Here is a 20265-nt window from a genome sequence, read left to right as displayed (position 1 = left end):
ACTTATACGGAGGAGCCACCAATGCTGCACGCATTACAAGCCCTACTGATAGCGCCAACTCGCCAGAAATTAGTTACCTGCCAGTACAATGCGTCACAGTCAGAACACAGAGGGATTATTAGCAGATCACTCACTAAGTGGGAAACATTGATAGGAGAAAACATTTGCGAACGGGATTGGGAATATAGCTGCTAGCAACTACAATTGATGACATCCAATTGTAATTTACGAATAATACACTTTAAATTTCTTTTTTTTTTTTTGAAAATATTTTTATTGACAACACAGATAGAACACACAAAAAGGAAAAACAGAGAATAGCTGATGGTAGAAATCTATACATTTGATGTTGAATAGGCCAAACAAATAGATAAACAATAGAGACATAAAAAGGATTAGAGAAAAGTTCCCCAGATTTTTTCAAGTTTTTTCAAAGATTTCAATCCTCTCGTTTTGGCAACAGCACACTCCATAGTGTAAATTTCGTTGATCAGAAACCACCATTCCAGAATGTGTGGGGGTTTCTGGGAAATCCATGCCCTTGCAATTGTCAATCGAGTACAAGAAAATAATACAGTTAATAAGTCTTTGTGTGGGCAGTTCACAGATTGTATGTCTAATAAAACAGACAATGGCGAGAGAGAACCAAAGGCGATTTGTTTTTGCAATAAAGTATTTTCAAATCCAGACCAAAACTCGGATAAAGCTGGGCAGGTAAGAAATATATGAGTAATATCAGCCGCAAAGAGATCACATTTGGGACACTTGGATCGTGAATTTGATATAGGATTTGGAGACCATTTGGAAATTCTGAATGGGGTATAATATAAAGAAAAGATAGTTTTATATAGCTGAATTCTGATGTTGGAAGATTGAACCACTTTATTTATATTGCAGAGTGAAGCTGAGATTTTGATAGAGGTAATATTGGTCCCAAGTCTAGATGTCCATTTCAAAGCAATTTTGGAACAGTTATCCTCTTTAAAATTATTCAAGCATTTATAACCCCTACTGACTAGCGACTTCTGTTTATCTGAATAGAAACATGTCCATAAATCTGAGTCCAAAACTTGATTGATTTTCATTTTACAAACCAGATAATCTCTAATTTGGATATATTTAAATCGCATAGTTTAAGTGTTGTAAAGTTCAGAAATCCCTGATTACCGTAAAGGTCTCCCAAAAAATTAATTCCCAAATTTGCCCAAGCAGTCCCATGTCCGTCATTAAATATTCCTGGTAGGCCAGGATTACCCCACAAAGAAAGCTTTGAATGAAAAAACGATGTTTTACATGTAACTAATAAGGATTTCCATACCGCAACTGTCTCTCGGGCAGTCTTAAACTTAACCCTTTTAAAATAGTTAGGGTCGTTAGTTCTTGCAAGAAATTGATTAGAGTCAGTACCCAACATAAATTGGTGGTAATAGTATGAAATATTTGGAATAAATAGACTGCGGAGGCGACCGAAAAAAGTTGCCAAAAAATACAGCTTGAAATCGGGGAAATTTAAACCACCTTTATTAATTGGTAATTTAAGCAGAGCAAGCGATCTTCTAGCTTTCTTATAACCCCAAATATAACTACTAAGAATCCCATCAAGTTTCTTAAAAAAAAAGTTGTTAACCCGTAAGGGTATAGATCTAAATAAGTATAAAAATTTGGGCAAAATCTTCATTTTAATTAAATTAATCCGACCTATAAGACTTAGGGGTATTTTGTGCCATTTTTTAAGTAGGCCAGCAGTTTCTTTCAATAAAACATCATAATTTAAGGTATTTATATCACTTACTTTAGCTGATATTTTAACACCTAAATATGTCGCCACCCGGCAGGTGCCTGGTATAGATGTCGATGTTTGGTAGTTTAGTATTACCTGAGTTTTACTTAGATTTAATTTATAACCTGAAATTAATCCAAAGGTATTAGATTCTGCAATTATCGTTGTAAGAGCTTTTTCTACTTCGGTGGAATATATAGCGATGTCGTCGGCATATGCAGTGATTTTCAAAAAATTAGAGCCGACTTCCAGTGGAATAATGTGGGGTTGAGTAAGTAAAGAATTTAGAAATGGTTCCATGGAGAGCGCAAACAGCAGGGGTGAAAGCGGACACCCCTGTCGCGTGCCCCTAAGTATTTTGAAGCCTGGGGAGATCAGGCCAGCATAGCTGATTTTAGCAGTTGGGGAATCATATAAAGCCCGTATCCATCTTAAATATTGACCTCCAAAGCCGTACGCCCTCATTACAGCCCAGAGGTATTCCCACCCGACTCGGTCGAATGCCTTTTCAGCATCTAAAAGTATCATGCCGAGTCGGGTGGAATTAACCGTTGCTAGATCAAAGGCAGTGATAGCCATATTGACATGGGCTGTAGTATCCCGGCCTGTGATAAATCCATGTTGTTGTGGGTTAACTAATTCAGGCATATAGGGAGCTAATCGGAGTGCCAGAATTTTAGAAAATATTTTAGCATCTACGTTAATTAAAGAAATAGGCCGGTAGGAAGCACATTCCTCAGCAGGTTTGTTTTTTTTTAGGAAGAAGACAATTTTAGCAGAATTCCAAGAGTTTGGAGCCTTCCCTGTTTGGCCAATCAGATTAATTACTGAACAGAAAAGGGGAAGTATTTCATCAATGCAAGTTTTATAGAATTCTATAGGGATTGTGTCTTCCCCTGCAGCTTTACCAGACGGAAGAGAAGTAATAGCGGTTCTAATTTCGGCGATAGTAACATTCTCCCCAAGTTGCCTATTATGTTCGATTTCTATATTATTAGTAACGCGATTGCCAATGTATGCCTGAATGTTGTGTAATGTGGGGTTATTTTCGGGAGTATATAAATGACTGTAATACTTAACAAATTGTTCTATTATATCTGTAGTCTTATCATACATAGTATTGTCGGGGCCTTTAATAAATTTGATTATGGTATTGGCTTTATCATCCGCAATTTTATAAGCCAGAACTTTACCAATTTTATCGCCGCTCTCATATTGAGAGATGTTAAATTTATGTAATTTAACACTGGCTCGTTCTCTAAGGACGTTTTTAGTAGCAGATCGGAGACTAATTAACTCTAAACCGAGTTTATCCGCTTCTGGTGAGCCTTGTATGAGAGCGTCTGCTAATTGATTTTCCAGCGACAACATTTTTGTAGTAATAGTCTTATCTTCTCTGCGGAGTTTAGAGTTTTGTATGAAAATAAATAGTTGAGTAAACCCTCTTATGCTAGCCTTACAGGCATCCCATACATAGATTGGAGAGGTAGAATGGAGATTTATATTGATAAATTCGGAAATATGTTTTCTAAGTTGTGATATGAATTCTGAGTCTGAAAAAAGATATCTAGGGAAAGAGAATAATCTTACATCTTGTCTTCTTGAAATTGTATTGAAAGTAAAAAGAATGGGGTTGTGGTCTGAGGAGAGTCTTGGGCAAATATCGATAGTGCTAGATTCTAGGATCTTATCAGAGGCCCATATCATGTCTATACGAGAACATAATTTATGAGGTGCGGAATAATACGTATACCCTGGTATTTTAGGATGAAGAGTTCTCCAAGCATCTTTTAGGTTGTGTAGGCGACCTAGTTCTAATATGGCCGCCCGCGTCTTCCGCATACGTTGAAACCCCCTATGTTTAGTAGTGTCTAGGTCGTAGTCAATTATACAGTTAAAATCGCCGCCGATTAAGAGTTCTCCTTCCCATTCCAATAATTCAATATTTAACCAATCAAAGATATAAGGGTCATCAATATTGGGTCCATATATTGAACATATAACATATTTACAATTTTCCATATCAACTTGTATTATTATCCATCTACCCCTTTTGTCTGCAGCTGTTTTGATAACATTTAGTTTCAGTTGTCTCTGTTTTAATATAGCCACCCCTCTGATAGTAGCATTTAAAGTTGTACAAACAACAATCTCATATCCTAATAACTTTAACAAATTCCTATCTTTATAGCAAATGTGTGTCTCAGTGAAAAAAGCTAGATGGGGATTATACAATTTAAGTTCTTCCTGAACTAATCGTCTCTTGTTCTTGCAGTTAAGGCCAGCGACATTCCATACTAAACAACTAAGTCTAAGCATTTCAAAGATATTAAGAAGTCAGCTATTCTAAAAAAAACAATCATATGTATCAGCTTTTCTTTTTTATTACTATTTTCAATAAGTGTTGTTATTGTGTTGTCATTTTTGTCATTATTAACCACCACCCGTGGACCCCTCCTCCGAACCCATCCCAGCCGGGACCTCCCCCCAAACTCCCCGGGGGAGAGCACCCCTAGGTTCCATGCTGCCGTTGTTGGGCAGCCTAGTTGAAAGGCAGCATCGGAAAACTCCCTCTAGCTCCCCCACTCCGCCTAAAAAAATTTGTTTAAAAAAGGAGAAAAAAAAAAACAAGGAAAGGAGAAACCCCATACAGTGCATTTAGATACGAATACAACTGCTAATATGAAAAAAAGGGGTTTAGTAAGCCTGAGAAAAACCACAAAAGAACAACCTAACATCACGTCACGTAATGATTTCAGTATTAATAATCCTGGCACTTATACATACTTATCATTGTTTTTATGCTGTATTTATATTTCTTTGGTGTTGATGAATTGTACTTTTATGGATATTTTTATCCGAATAAAGACCATTTTGACTTTTGACTTTGACATACTTTGCCCAAGAAGCTATTTCAGTGTAGTGATCAATCTGTTAGGGCCTAAAGTGGATAATCATGTACATAGAAAATTTACGAATTGTTCTTAGCTAAAGTACAATGCGTCACAGTCAGAACACAGAGGGATTATTAGCAGATCACTCACTAAGTGGGAAACATTGATAGGAGAAAACATTTGCGAACGGGATTGGGAATATAGCTGCTCGCAACTACAATTGATGACATCCAATTGTAATTTACGAATAATACACTTTAAATTTCTACATCAATTTTATTATACGCCGACCCAGCTATACAGATACGCCCTTAGATCGCATGATAAATGTCATAGGTGTGATGCCATGAATGCGGATTTTCTACACCTGGCGTGGGCATGCCTGCAGATACACAAATACTGGCAAGATATTATGGGAGCGATCACTGCAATGTTAGCTGAACTAGTGCCGAACACTCCTCTGGTGTGTTTACTGGGGATATACAAACTAAAGCCAGCAAAAAGGCGAAAATTCCTAGCTGTAGCGCTACTGTTAGCGAAACGACGAGTTGCCATTAGATGAGGCAGTAAACGACCCCCTAGGTTCAAAGATTGGCTTGTAGACATGTCCTATTGTAGGGAAACCATGGAGGTTTACGCGGAAGAACTACTGCAGCCATCAAGGCCTCGCGATTTCTGGGAACCACTGAAGCAATACCTTTTGACTATTCAGGGGGACGATTAATACATGATAATTGATGGAAAAGTAAGGCCACGTGATGTCTGTGATGACCTTTTTTTTTACGTTAAGTGGAGGGAGTGCGGATGTACGATTATTTCCATGTGCAACGTGGTGTACCCCAAATGACAAATGATGGGTTGTAACCTCTGTAATACTGGGGGTTTCATTGTAGTCTTGTGATGCGACGATGTATTCACTACAAGCCTTAGGCACCCACAATAAGAAATTACTGATGTAACTGTTGTATAAATATGCTATGATATATACTTTGCGAACAAAATAACTACAATGTATGTGTGATTTACAATGTTGACCAGACGAAATAAATTGAATTGAATTGAAAGGGCATTTATAGAGCGCATGGCTACCCTAGAGCGTCCCAGCGCTATAGCAGCTCCTTGAGCAAGTAAAAGATTTAAGGGAACAGGAAAGCCTTTAGATGCTTACGAAACAGAAGATAATTTGATTCAGACCGAATCGTCAATGGCAAGCTGTTCCAAAGTTTCGCAGCATTGTACCCAAAACAGCGTCCTCCGCTGCGCATCCTTTTTATGGTGGGGACTAAAACAAGGTGCTTATTTTCCGATCTCAACGATATGGACGGACAGTAGGGCTGGATAAGAGATCTAACAACAGGTGGGCCCTTGTTAGAAAGGGCCTTATGAGCAATACATAGTGCTTTAAATGAATCCTTTGGGAAACCGGCAGCCAGTGAAGTATTGCAAGAGAAGGTTTATCAGACATACGCCTAGCAGAATTGGTAAGTAGTCGTGCTGCACAGTTCTGGATGGCCTGGAGCCTATTAATGCTGCCAGAGGGGCGACCAGATAAAGGACATTTGCATAGTCCAGGCGCGAAGGAATAAGTGCCTGGACCACTGTTCTTCTAACAGTGGGTGGAAGTAGATGAAGAATCTTCCTTAGCATTCTGAGCAATCCATAGCAGCCAGCGGCCACCTTACTTGCCTGCTTCCTAAAATTCAAATTGTGGTCTATCCAAACTCCCAGACTCTTGATTTCTGCTTTTGGAGTCGTAGGGGGATCGAGACAGTTAGGCCAGAAGGGAGCTATGGTGGACGGAGGGCAATTTCCCAGAAACAAAAGTTCCGTCTTGTCCCCATTAAGCTTTAAATAAGAGTCGTCCATCCACCTCGACACTTCTTGCAAACACAGCGCAAGATTAGGAGCAGACTTATCTTCTTGACTAAATGACACTACTAACTGGGTGTCGTATGCATATGTGACAATCTGGATGCCATGAGGGATTACAAGTTCCGCCAGGGGACTCATATACACATTGAAAAGGGTGGGGCTCAGGGACGAACCCTGAGGGACCCCACAGCCAAGAGGCAATGGCTCCAAAGAAACAATTTTCATCAAAAACCACAAATGAGCGGTCCTCAAGAAAGGACTGCAACCATTTTATTGCCAAACCAGTAATTCCGACGCCCTTAACCCCTTCAGTGCCCATGACGAGATAGTCTCGTCATGGAGCGCGGTTGCGCTGTGCCCATGACGAGACTATCTCGTCATGAACCCCGCCCGCTAATGAAACGCCCGGCACAGGGCGTGGAAAGGGCGGGGCACTGAAGAGGTTAAGCCTTTGAATCAGAAGCTGGTGGTTCACGGTATCAAAGGCTGCGCTGAGATCAAGCAGAATCAATGCCGCGCAGCCCCCATTATCCGTGATTTTTCTTAGGCATTCCATCACAACTAACAGAGCGGTTTCCGTGCTTTGTTGAGCTCTAAATCCAGTCTGAGTAGGGTGAAGGCAGTTTTTATTTTTCAAAAAAGTTGAAATTGTGGTGTTAACATATTTCTCTGCCAATTTCCCAGTGCCCGGCAGTAGTGAAATAGGACGATAGTTAGATAGTGTCTCAGGGTCTAGGTTGGGTTTCTTTAACAGGGCTCTAACCATAGCCTGTTTCCACAAGAGAGGCACAGACCCTGATTCTAAGGAGGCATTAATTACTTTGAGAGTTATCGGAGCGACAGTAAAAAAAAAAAATGGTGTTAATTTTCTAATATGTTTGAACTGCATTTTAGTGCGAATGGCCAATTGCCCGTTGGCAAGCCGGCCTGAGGTGGGATGTTGGGATATTCTTTTTTATTTTGTGTTTGAAATATCAATCTCTTCTACTATTGTGATGATGTAGAAAGCATGGACAACCACTGCATTTTCTACTCTTTTATCTGCGTCGTGTGCGGGGCAGGTGTGGGGAGTGGGCGATGGGGGGTCACTGTTTGCCGGATGTTTTTCTCACTGGTGATCAATAATGACGAAGGATTATAAAATGTTGACCTGGAACGTGAGGGGTTAGGCGGGCTGTGCTAAGCGACACAAGGTGTACCAGTACCTGAGAAGTCATAAGGTTACTTTTGCATTATTACAGGAGACGCACCTTACCACATAAACACTTGCGTCGCTCGGTAAGCGCTGGAGAGGCACGATTTTGGGTATCACGTACTCAGTAATGCCACGGGTGCCCTGATATGGGTGGCTCCAGGGACCCCACTACAGGTCACACGTTCACGGGTAGACACACAGGGCCTGTATGGTGTCATGGAGGGCTTATTGAATGGATCACCACTGGTGCTATTATCCCTATATGCCCCAAACTCGGGGCAATCCTTATTTCTACAAACACATGCACCGTCCGTGCTCGTGGATCCCACGGTCCCTATATATTGGGGGGAGACTTTAACAGAGGGTGTGACCTGGACCTGGACCGCTCCCACCCCCCTCTTCTGGGGGCACAATTCATCAATCTGGCACAACACATGCAAGAATGGGTCTCTAACATGCAAGTCCATGATGCATGGCGTGGCAAACATCCTTTGACACGCATGTACTCACACTACTCAGCGCTACACGCACTGTATACTAGGCTAGACATTATATACTGCTCGGATGGTGCGCTACACAATGTCTTACAGGCAGACTATTTGCCACGCACACTATCCGACCATAACCCGCTAGCAGTACATCTGTCCTGGGGTGCGAAAAGACCTGCAAGATGGACTTGGCGATTTCCATGTGCTGCGCTGGCTGACTCATCATACCGGGCCACTCTCTCGACCTCCATCGACTCATATTTCTCGACAAACACCGGTACTGCTTCGTCTGTCGGTACGGAATGGGAGACTTCTAAGGTGGTCCTTCGTGGACATGCAATTGAAACCACGTATGGGGTTTGTAAGTCACTGACGGATGCACTTCAGACCCACGAGACGGAGGTACGGAGATGTGAGCAACTCATCCCTAATGACCCTCAGGTGGGCCCATCCCTGGCCCGAGCCCGTCTGGCTTACAAAAGTGCAATGGACGACCTCTGCGAGCTTGATTACAAGACATACCTAGCACGGTGCCATAAAGAGAGAGACAAAGCAGGCAAGCTGCTTGCATGGCTACTGAAGTCTGACACCTCTCAACCCTCATTACTGCCATACGCGTGCCCAACAGAACTCTTGTGAATACATGGGAGGTGATTAATCGGTCCTTCCTAGACTACTATACAACACTGTACGTGGCTCCCGCCCTCCAAGACCCTGCCCTCATGCAAGATTTTCTTGCTAGGCTACAATATCCGCAACGTAACCCAGCGCATTACGACGCCATAGAAGGCCTCGTCACGGAGGCATTCGGGCAATTAGCAACCGGAAAGACACCAGGAACAGATGGCTGGCCGTCTGAATTCTATGCCATGTACTTCAAACAGCTGACGCGGCGATTGGCAGACATGTTTGCCGAACCCTTCGAGAAAGGTACACTCCCACCCACTCTGAGGGAGGCGACACTGGTGGTCCTACCTAAATCAGGTCGGACCACCTTATCCATGCTGAACGTAGATTATAAGATTCTCTGCAAGCTATTAGCGAACCGATTGTTTGCGTCAAACTCTTTGCTGGTCCATGAAGACCAGAACGGTTATATACCCGGGAGAAATACTGGATTGAACCTGCGACGTTTATTTACATTGCTGGAGTGGGCGAGAGGAGAAGAGGCAGAAATACCCTGGGTAGCATCCCTAGATTTCGCAAAGGCATTCGATACGTTGAGTTGGGATTACCTGTTGTCGGTGTTATTGGGATTTGGTATTGGCCCAAATGTTTTGACATGGATTCGGTTACTATATCATAGACCACAGGCCAGAGTAAAGACAGGCCGAGTTTTTTCATCACTTTTTACGACAGCGCGGGGAACGCATCAGGGCGGCCCTTTGTCGCCGATACTTTTTGCCTTGGCTATGGAGCCACTGGCGTGTAGGGTACGACAGCGGGTAGCAGAATGGGGCTTACACGCAGATGGCCGATGGCATATTGTGTCGCTATACGCAGACGACGCCTTGATTTATTTCCGTGGCCGAACAGAGATACTCCAGCAGATAATGGGCCTGTTGAACGATCACGCACTGGTCTCTGTATTGCGAGTTAATTGATCTAAGTCAATGGTGTTCCCGATGGTACCTATGTCATCGACCCTGAGACAGCGCTGGAATGGGTGTTTGATACCTTTAAATATCTGGGGGTATAGGTCTACCACTCGGGGGTGGATACCATAGAAGGTAACCTGGGGCGTGCTATCACCAGAGCTCGATTCACTCTTCCATTCTGGTTGGGACTGCCCTTATCTCCTATGGGACGGGTGGCGATCTCCAAGATGCTGGTCCTTCCGCGCCTCTTATATTTCTTTGCTAATCTCCGCTACTGCCTGCCACGGACATTTTTTAAAGATCTGGAATCTCTTTTGATCTCCCTTATTTGGGGACACTCTAGGGCCAGGGTAGCTTTACATAAACTGTATCTACCATTGTCAGAGGGCGGTATGGGCGCTCCAAACTATAAGCGTTACTACGCTGCAGCACAGTTGATATGGCCAATGAGATGGCTAAGTAAGAGTAATCTCACCGAATTGATAACGGAGGCCATTTCCTGGGATCGCCCGACAATAGTGGAATGGTTGTCGGAAACTACTACACCGACCCAGAAACACCATGGAAACATGTCAATGATGGCAGCTAGACGCTGTTGGTCCAGATATGTGCTTCCTATAGGCCGGACTACCCCACACGCCTCAAGGCTGCCACTGTAGATACTTCCAGGCACATTCACTTGCCACAGACGCTCAGAGTTTGGCTCTTGGAGGGAGAGGTGGTTGGACACATGGGGAGACATGTACGCAGACTCAGAATTGCGAACGTTCGATGAACTAGTGGACACGTATGACATTCCATTGGGTTCTTTTCATCCTACATGCCCTGCTCACACACCACTTTTTTCGAACGTGGGGTAGTGACAGAGTAGAACTGCACACATCACATCTCTTGCAGACACTGTTGACACATGGAAGGGGCAGACATGCAGTCACGGCCATATACATTTCCTTTAGGCTAGACGATACACCCGCGTTGACAGCTTTGCGTGAGTACTTGGAAACTGAGTTGACAAATGCTATATCGGGCAAACACTTGGTGCAATACCTTGGTCATCCAAAAATGGTCTCAACCAATGCTAGGCTGCAATGCACCCAATTTAAGTACCTGCACAACACATATCTCACTCCCTACAGACTAGCTCGCATGTACCCAACATCTATTGACAGGTGCCCCGGATGCCATGACCCGGGGGCCACATTCAAACATGTGGTATGGACCTGCAGTAGCATACACAGTTACTGGAGCACAATAGCCACTGTACTTACAGAAGCAGCGACAACCCATTCATTTCCTACTAGGTGCTACAGAGCGATCCGCATCGCGTAAAGCTCTGAATAAGTTCTTAGACCTAGCTCTGGGCCTACCCAAATGCAAAATCGCCATGATATGGAAGGCCCAGATGGGCCCCGCGTGCACTCATGGCTGCCAGATCTCCGGAGGGCGCTGGTATTAGAACACACAAACCAGTTATTACAGATCTCATGGGCGCTAGTGCCCCCGCGACGGCCTCTTACTCAGTGGAGGGACTATTTGCCGCTGATTGAGATCAAGCTGGCCGAGATGGACCCCCCTCATAGACGATGTCCTTTTCCTTTCCCTCTCTCCCCCCGTTGCCCCCTCCGTTGATGCACCCATGCTGTGCTGGGTGGTGTACTGCACGCGACTATCCATGTAGGTGATACCCACTGTAGCGTTGCACTGATGGGTGCGCGCTATTCTCAACTCATGTGTAGAGATCGACTTATATTTTGTTTTTTATATATTATTCTATGATTGATGCCTGCATGAGGATTCATGACGGAATTGCTTTGTGTTTCACAGAAAGAGCATTGGATGTGCAGAAATGTTGTATACAAGTTGTAGGGAAAAGGGCACTCAAATAAGATTGGGATTTGACTTGGGAAGCAGTACCACTGGACTGGCCTATGGACTACTAGAGGGATCTATCACACTCAACTCCAATACCTTGGCAACCTCAGCCTTAATGCCGGCCTTGAGACAACCTGCATATTTTACTCTTGATACCGGTGTCCACATCATGGGTATACCATGTTGTCAGACCTGGGGTTAGAGAAGATATCCCAGCAAACTGTTTCTACAGCTGATCAGAGTCCCTTTGGTGCTGGTCGGCCAGGGTGTAGCAGAGAACTGTTCCTTCCACAGTACCATCTTAGGCATTGGAGGAAAAGAGGTCTGGTAGAAGCTCACTCTCCTCTTTCTATCCCAAATCTGTCATAATTAAAATGGTGATGTCTTCCCTGTAATGATGTAGCTTGTGTCTGTTCACATAGATGACCCTGTGAGGGTTCCTGGGGGTATCCAAGCCTACCAAGTTGGTCAGTTTTCCCTTCTTTGATATGATTGGGTGTAGCCAAGTCCATTTGTCTTGCAGTGCACTGGATGCCACAGGCTCTAAGACCAGCATCAACTGTCCTGGCTGGGTATTCCTCCATAGAGGACATTTGGTCATGCCAGTGCTTCACAAGCTTCTGGCTGGCTACCAAAGGCCAAGCACATAGTCCACTATGTCCTGCATAGGCTCTTTGAGGGGTCTCCCCCTACCCTCTCTCACTAAGCTGAGTAGCTCAGTGTACCCCTACAGGGTGTCCAAACAATAGCGCAAAGGGAGCAAAGCCAGCTCCTTATTTTAGAGCCTTCCTGTAGACAAACAACTGGCATGGGAGAAGAGCCTCCTATCTTCTCCTGAGTTGTAATGGAAAGATCTGTGCTACCAACTTGCCTCCATGAGCAGGACACAGCAGGCATAGTCCATTCTCCATTGCTAGCCACCAGGTTCAGCAGATGCAGTCCATGTCAGTGCAGCCGGGTCCTTGTTGCAGAAGGGCAGTCCTTCCCTGATCCTCTTCTCCAGTCCATCAAGATCTAAGATCTGGGTGCCAGGAGTGCCCTTTTGTGCCCAGGAAATGCTTAAGGTTGGACGCGGTCAGTAGCCAATGGACTACTAGGTTGCATCCCTCCTGATGACCACTTCCTGCAAAGTGTGGCATCTGGCTATCCCAGAATTCTCCATTCTGTCCACTGTCAAGATGGTGAACCCCTCTCTCGTTGTGTAGTGCTCTGTAGCTCAACCCAGAGCTCTGGCTAACAAAGAAGCGTCATGCCCCTGAAAAAGCCTGTTTAGCAACTGGTTTCCCCTCTCCTTCCCAAATGCCAGCCTATCTACCTAAACAATAGGGCACCCCCTCTCCCAAGTGTTCACTATTTGCCCTTCAAGGTGGCTTCTCCTTTGAAGTTTGGCTTTTGAGACACCACCAATGTGGTTTCCTGCCGGGGAGAGATAACTCCTCTCTCCTGCACAGGGTCTATTGTCTTTTTTCCTGCAAGTCGTTTGCACATTTCCCCAGGGTGGCAGAAAGTTGTCTCAAGGAAAAACGCCATGAGCAACTGTGGACATTGATTAAGAAAACAAAGTGGCAACTTTACAACAGTTGCTCACTGCAACAGGTTACATTAATTCTGATTTGGGCATCAAGTCAGGCTTAATGCAACAAGTTGCTCGATATCTTACAATATCTACTTTAGTAGTCACAATCCGTAGTTAGCAAGACTGAGGTGTCAACTAGCAACTCTGCACTTGCTACTGAGCCTTTTGTTACAATAAAAACAACAATTGCAGGTTTTTACTGTTGGAACATGTAAAGATACATGTCCCACTACCTAATATATCACACCCTGCCTTAGGGTTTGTTAGACCTGTCTGAAGGGTGGCTTACATATACTAAATGAGGGAAGATTAGACATTGCCATTGCTTTAAATGGAAAAGTTGAGTTAACAGTTTAGCACTGACCTTACAGTTTGCATTAGCAGACTGGGTGCAATGTTTTGCTTTTGTCACACCAAGGGTGGCACAATCAGTGCTCCAATCCCTGGGGTAAACCTCTAATTTACAGGCCTTGTGTGCCTGGTTAGCATGTACTAGTGACTTACTAGTAAGCTAGCGCATGTCACTTGGATATAAGCCAATCAAACATACACAGTTTTAGGGTCATGGCACAGGCATTGATGTCTTGTTAGCAGGTCTCAGTACACTTGAAGGGTCGAAAAACCATCAGCATCAGTCCAAAACTTTGGGAGTGACCATCCAAAAAGAGACTTTTTCTTAAAATCATTACTTGTATTTGTGGTCATGTGGCTATATTTACTTTACCTTCACTAAAAATTCCTACTCTTTACAGGGCACTGCATCTTTTTGGTTTTTTACCATTTGGAGAAGATAAATGAAAGAGTGACTGTGCACACATTGTTGTTTACTCAATAAACCACCTGAATATATAGACCACCCATTAACAAAATGCACACCTTTATTTGTAAAATACAAAGTCAGTGATTTTATAGTGTATGTACTTGAAAGAGCTGGGTGTCTGTGGAGCTTCCTAGAGACTATGAGTTAGTGGGTCTCGTACTCATTTACCTCCCTTCCCTAGAGAGCAAAGTGAAAGGAATGCAGAAGAAAGACTATTGTGCCAGGTCTGGGAGAGTGTTATCATCATAGGCCATTTACCTGCCTTCCCTAGAGTGCAAAGCAAAAGTCTTGAAGCAGAAAGACTCTAACTCCAGGTCCGGAAGAGCGTTATCCTTCTATTATATTGTATTGTAACATTTAACTAGCGACTACTGGCCCTATATGGGGCGCTGCAGTGATTAGCTGACAGATAGCGCACTACACCATGCAGGTTGTGTGGCTAGATTGATGGTATTTTTGTTTTGAGCCTATGTGGGAAGTGTTTTCATGTCATGTGGGATAATCATCAAAGGGAAGTTCTTGTGTTAAGGGATGCTTTGCCTGGCAGTGTGATGGGTGGGCTATTTGAGGGAGAGGCATGCAAATTCTGTTTGTAATATGTACTAAAACCCATAGGATGTGCAAAATACCAGCCATTCCTTAAAAACAGCGGGATTCTCATTGTGTGAACACTAAAAAAAAAGAGGGACGCAATCAGGGAAGGACTACTAATCCCTATGGTAACATACGGCAGTCAGAGATGGTGTGTAATGAGTAAAAGGATAGAAAAAGGCAAGATTCGGAATGGGTGACAGGAGCAGTAGCCATGCCATACACCTGTTTTTTATTTTAAGTTGTAAACAAGGATATGGCCTACTACATAATAAATATTTAACAAACAGTCGTTCAAGTGTGGCCTAAAAGGTCCAAGGGTAAGAGGGGTGACCCAGAGAGGGGCACTGTTATCTTTCTTAAGAAAAGATTAAATCAATTCAGTAGGGAGCAAAAGACAGAGTCTGTAGAGGGTCATGTAGGTCAAAAAGATGACAGATATTTATTTGCACAAAATCAATCATAGAGTGCTCACAAAAATAAAAAGAGTGGTGTGAAATAGTGATAGTGAATTTTTTAAAAGGCATCGCATGGACAACAATTTAGTAGAATTCCGTAAATGATTTATGCAAGTTTATAAGGAATTCATGTTGTGGGGTGGTCGGCGGCGTTTCAAACCCAGTTATCGGGGTTCATCTTCAGGACAAGGTGAGCAAGTTCGGTAACGTGGGTGCTTTGGCAGGAAGTCAAGGATGACGGAGGAAGAATTAGGTCTGAAGTAATCTGCTGGTTGTTTTTGGAAAAAACAATCAATATTGTTGTCAATGCGATGCCTTTTTTTAAATTCACTATCACTATTTCACACCACGCTTTTTATTTTTGTGAGCACTCTTTCTTTTTGACATACATGACCCTCTACAGACTCTGTCTTTTGCTCCCTACTGAATTGATTTAATCTGTTCTTAAGAAAGAAAACAGTGTCCCTCTCTGGGTCACCCCTCTTACCCTTGGACCTTTTAGGCCACAATTGAACCACTGTTCGTTAAATATTCATCATCACCCCAGGTTCACATATTGGGGTACCCTTCTTTCCCAAAACCCCTACTACATAATAAACACATTCCATGAATGGGGAAGGGAGTTGAAGAGTAATTAGCTGGCAAGCTGAGCAGACACTACCTAATCTTTAAAAGGCCCAGCTCCTACCTACTTCTGCTGGGTCATTATAATTGTGATCTGACCAGAGGAAATTAGAGTCACAAACAGATGAGCTGCACATATGGAGCGAGAGAACAATTTCTACAAACTCTTAGCCATTACAGGTACATGCAGAGAAAAGAAAAAACTAATTCATCTATTTTTAAAAATCTTTTTATTAATGAAGTTTGTATACCTTTACATATACATAATTCTACGCAATCTGCACACAGAACTTACAATTTTCCACATCATGGATGTGTACATCTCAAGTAGCCTCATGGCAAGGTTGATAAAGGTGTGCAGAACAGTGGCTAAAAGAAATGCACAGGCTACTGTAACATATTAATGAAGGCATAAGGTTGCTATAGTAATAATAGTCTCTCCAGTAACACAGCATGCTTTGTTGAGGTGCTCCATGCCCTCTGCTGAAGACTGTGCCTGTTTCTCGTAACTGAGAAGCACCTTCTCCACTTGGGAGAGTTCACCATTAAGCTGGCACCACATATTCAGGGTGCTGCGAGACAATGTCCTCTGGTCGTAACTTTAAAGGCATCCCACTCGACCAGTTGGAAGTTTTTGTCAGAGTGGGGATCTTTTGAGGTAGTCAATGAAAAAAAGGTGGGTGAGGCTAATTCTGGTTTGGCACCTCTAAGGCACTCATCACTTTTTGGGGATTATAGTATCCAAAAAATAACTATATTCTATTCCCTAAAATATAAAACCATAACTGCATTTGCCTCCTGCATAAAACCTGCTATATGGTGCCATCCCATGGCCACTAATTCTGACTAAAGTTTCAATTCAAACCTCATCATAGTAGAGTCTGATCTGAGGTCATATGAAGCACTTATAGTTTCAGGGTCTCTATGTTTATTTCTGTGTTGTTTGACATTGTCAAACAACAATGGTTATCATTGTCAGCATTATCATCATCATGATCAGGAAATTTATCATAACCATCAGACACGTATTCATTTAACTCACTGATCATACATTCATTTACTATTTCGCTCAGTTATTCATTCAGTCACTCACTTTCATTCCAACCATTAGTGCTTTCACTCACTCATCAGGCACCCATTTATCATCTCATGTGTTTACTCAGTCACTGATTTATTGCCCACTCATCATGGATGCCATTTCTCACTCATCTTGCAACCTTTCAACAGCTCACTCATTCACTCACTCATCCTTCATTTATTGATCTCCTAACTCTACCACCATTGCCTTGATTCACTGCTTCACTCACTCACATCATTGATCCATTAACCATCTCATACACTCACTTAGTCCTTTACCCCTCTGTTTACTTGCTTATCAATTAAGTTACTTAATTGGTCACTCACACATGCAGTACCATTTATTCCATTCATCTCCCTCAGTCACAGATGTCCTTGCTCATTGCCTCACACATCACCTTTTGATCAATTCATCATCTCACCCACTAATGTGTCCTCTCATCCCCTCATTTAGTCACAATTCAAGCATTAATCCTCAAATGTACCCATTTGTTTATTCAACATCTACCAGTTCATTAGTTCTGCCATGGCACTACGTGAAGTGACATTTACTCCTCCACCTGTGTTCTCTTCCTGCACAAAAACAATCCTGCCTACAATACTGTAACTCTTGCACCATGGTGCAAGGGTGCCTGCATTGGTGCTAGACTGTCAAAACGGCACCAGTGCAAAGGAAAATGACAGGAATGAGCCGTATTGGATAAATACGTAATGCCTCAAAAGGTAATATGTGCAGGCAATTAAATAAAATGGGAAACAAGCGATCTGTATTTAATGATATTATTTATATCAGCACTATTACATTGTATGTAGGTGTAATCCAAAGAAAGTGTGCCCAAGGTGCTCATGTAAAAGTGAGCAAAACAAGTAAACATGCAAAGATCCAGTGAAAAGGCACAATAGCATTTAAGATTATACTCACTCTAAAACGTCTCTGACTTCCTCACTCATCATTCACCAATTCATCATCTCATGCATTGTTATTTACTCACTCTCAACCATTCATTAATCATCGCACTTAACAACTCATTCATCAGTTCACTAAATCATCAACACATTCATCTTACTAACTTATTCACTCACTTGTTTTCTTCACTCAGTCCAAATACTCATTATAATATAGTCATTCTCTTCCATCTTCCCGCTCTAATTTTGGCCATCAATCTCTACTTCAATCTCACCATTACTCTTTCAAGAAAAATAGGGGCATATTTGTCAAAGGTTTTGCATTGCCATTGCGCCATTCAAGGAGACGCAGGACTACACCAAACCTAGAATGAGATTTACCAAGCCACGCAAGGCCACCTTGCATGGCCCTGTGTGGCTTGGTATATCTGAAGTAACACAAGGCAGTGCAAGTCGCTGTCTTGCGTTACACTACCCCAGGAAGGCTTTCAATTGGAGGAGCGTTGGTGTTCCCATGCACCTACCAATGGTTTTCAGCACATTTCAACATTTACCATGAGTGGTAGACCTTGGAATGTGTCAAAATGCTATGCCTTCCTGGTGGATGCGTAACAAGGAGAAGTATTTTCGTTTCTCCTCATTTTCCCCTCTTTCTACATGTGCTGCATTCTGCAGCACACTAAAGCCAGAAGAATTGTTTTTGTGCAGGAAGGTGTCCCTCCCTGGTGGCAGGGTGCATGCATTGGCCCTAGGTACCACATAGTGTGCCAGGGTAAGGAGAGGAAAGAAATGCCCCATACAATGTTAACCCCTTCAGCGCGGCGCGGATTACCGCGCTGTGCTGAAGGGTTCGTGCGCGGGCGGGGCCATGACGGAGCGGTTCCGTCATCCGCACAGCGCAACCGATGCGCATGACGGAACCGCTCCATCATGCGCATCGAAGGGGTTAAATATGGAGCATTCCTACCCTTTCTCTTTTCCTGTCACACAACGCAGCGCAGCAAGGAGTCTTGCTCCATGAAAATGTCATAAATCTGCCCATGGTGTGTTAAGCTGTTGAGGAGAGAGGCCAAAGTCTTCATGGGAGCTGTGCCTGAGCTCCTTCAAGGACCACATAAAATGACCCACAATTGTAAACCAGTTTCTTTGAGAAACCCCTGTCTTACCTTTGGCATACAGCAGTGTTTTGCTCGAACAAATTAAATGTGGTACATGTTCAACCTAGCCAAAACAGCAATAGAGTTAAGAAATACCGAATTTAAACATTCAAACCAAGTTAGTAACAAATGCAAAAATGCAAGAAGAAAAAGGTCAGAAGATTCGAACAATTTGGAAAAGAGATTAAATGTTATAGAGAAAATCAAACGTGACCCCCTTGGTTATTGTGTGCACAATCCTTTGAAGTGGCATGATACACTCAGCCTCAAAGAATGCGTGAAAGTGGTCTGATCTGAAACAGAAATCCGTTCAGCTGAGCAGAAAATATTTCATATTCCCCAACTACTATAAGGGCTATAAAGAATACAAATCCAATTTGTTACTTGCCTTAGCAGCTGGATTATCAATACACTGCCTACTTTATCGCGGTAACACCTTTTTAATAGAAAGCTAAAGATTGAATGTTTAAATGTGTTTTACACACAAGGAATGTGTCCTGCAGCCCACGAAATATTTAGAACATAAAGCCACCTGTAACGTTGTGGTTGTAGGTGGGAATTTATTGTCTTCTCTCCACACCCCATGGCTGTCATCCTTTCAAACAGGTAGCCCCTGACATACGCAAATTCTTATTACCAGAATGACTGTTATGGTAATTTAGAAAGAAAACAGTTGCCTTTATACAGAGCAAACGTGCTCATTCTTGCCAGCAGGCTATATCACTGTGAAGGTCAAAACAGCAGTTGTGCTGAGCAAAAATGACAGAAGTGCAAAAAATATGGATTTCCTTAAAGTCACTCATCCACTCAATCATTCATTCATCAGAACATTCTCTCACTCATTGGTAATCACATCGTATTATCATCCAAATATCATCGCACTCACAAATAATGCACTTAACTTTCTCACTCAACATTCATCAATTCACCATCACCAAGTCTCTGTCTCTCTCTCTGAGCATCCACTCATCAATTAATTCATATTCATCCACTGACGTATCACTCATTGCTAGAAATTGGGTTTCTGGTTGGCAAAGGTATGCACCCTGTCCAAGCAGAAGCCACAGTCCTAGTCAGGGTAAGCTAGATACACACTAAAAGATAACCTGTGCTCGCCCTCTGGTAGCTTGGAATAGAGCAGGCAGGCTTATCTAAAGAGGCAATGTGTAAAGTATTTGTGCAACTCACACAGTAACACAATGATTACACCACAAAAAAGACCCCACACAGGTTTATAAAAAATAGATTATTATATTATAAACAAAACAAGACCGAATAGAGAAAAATCCTATGTATAGAAGTTGCGATATGAATTTTAAAAGAATAAAGCACTCAGAAGCAAGTAGCGCTGAAAAGA

This window comes from Triturus cristatus, chromosome 2_1 (genome assembly GCF_964204655.1).
Source record: "Triturus cristatus chromosome 2_1, aTriCri1.1, whole genome shotgun sequence".
Lineage (NCBI taxonomy): Eukaryota > Metazoa > Chordata > Amphibia > Caudata > Salamandridae > Triturus > Triturus cristatus.
Note: the sequence above shows the minus strand (reverse complement) of the source record.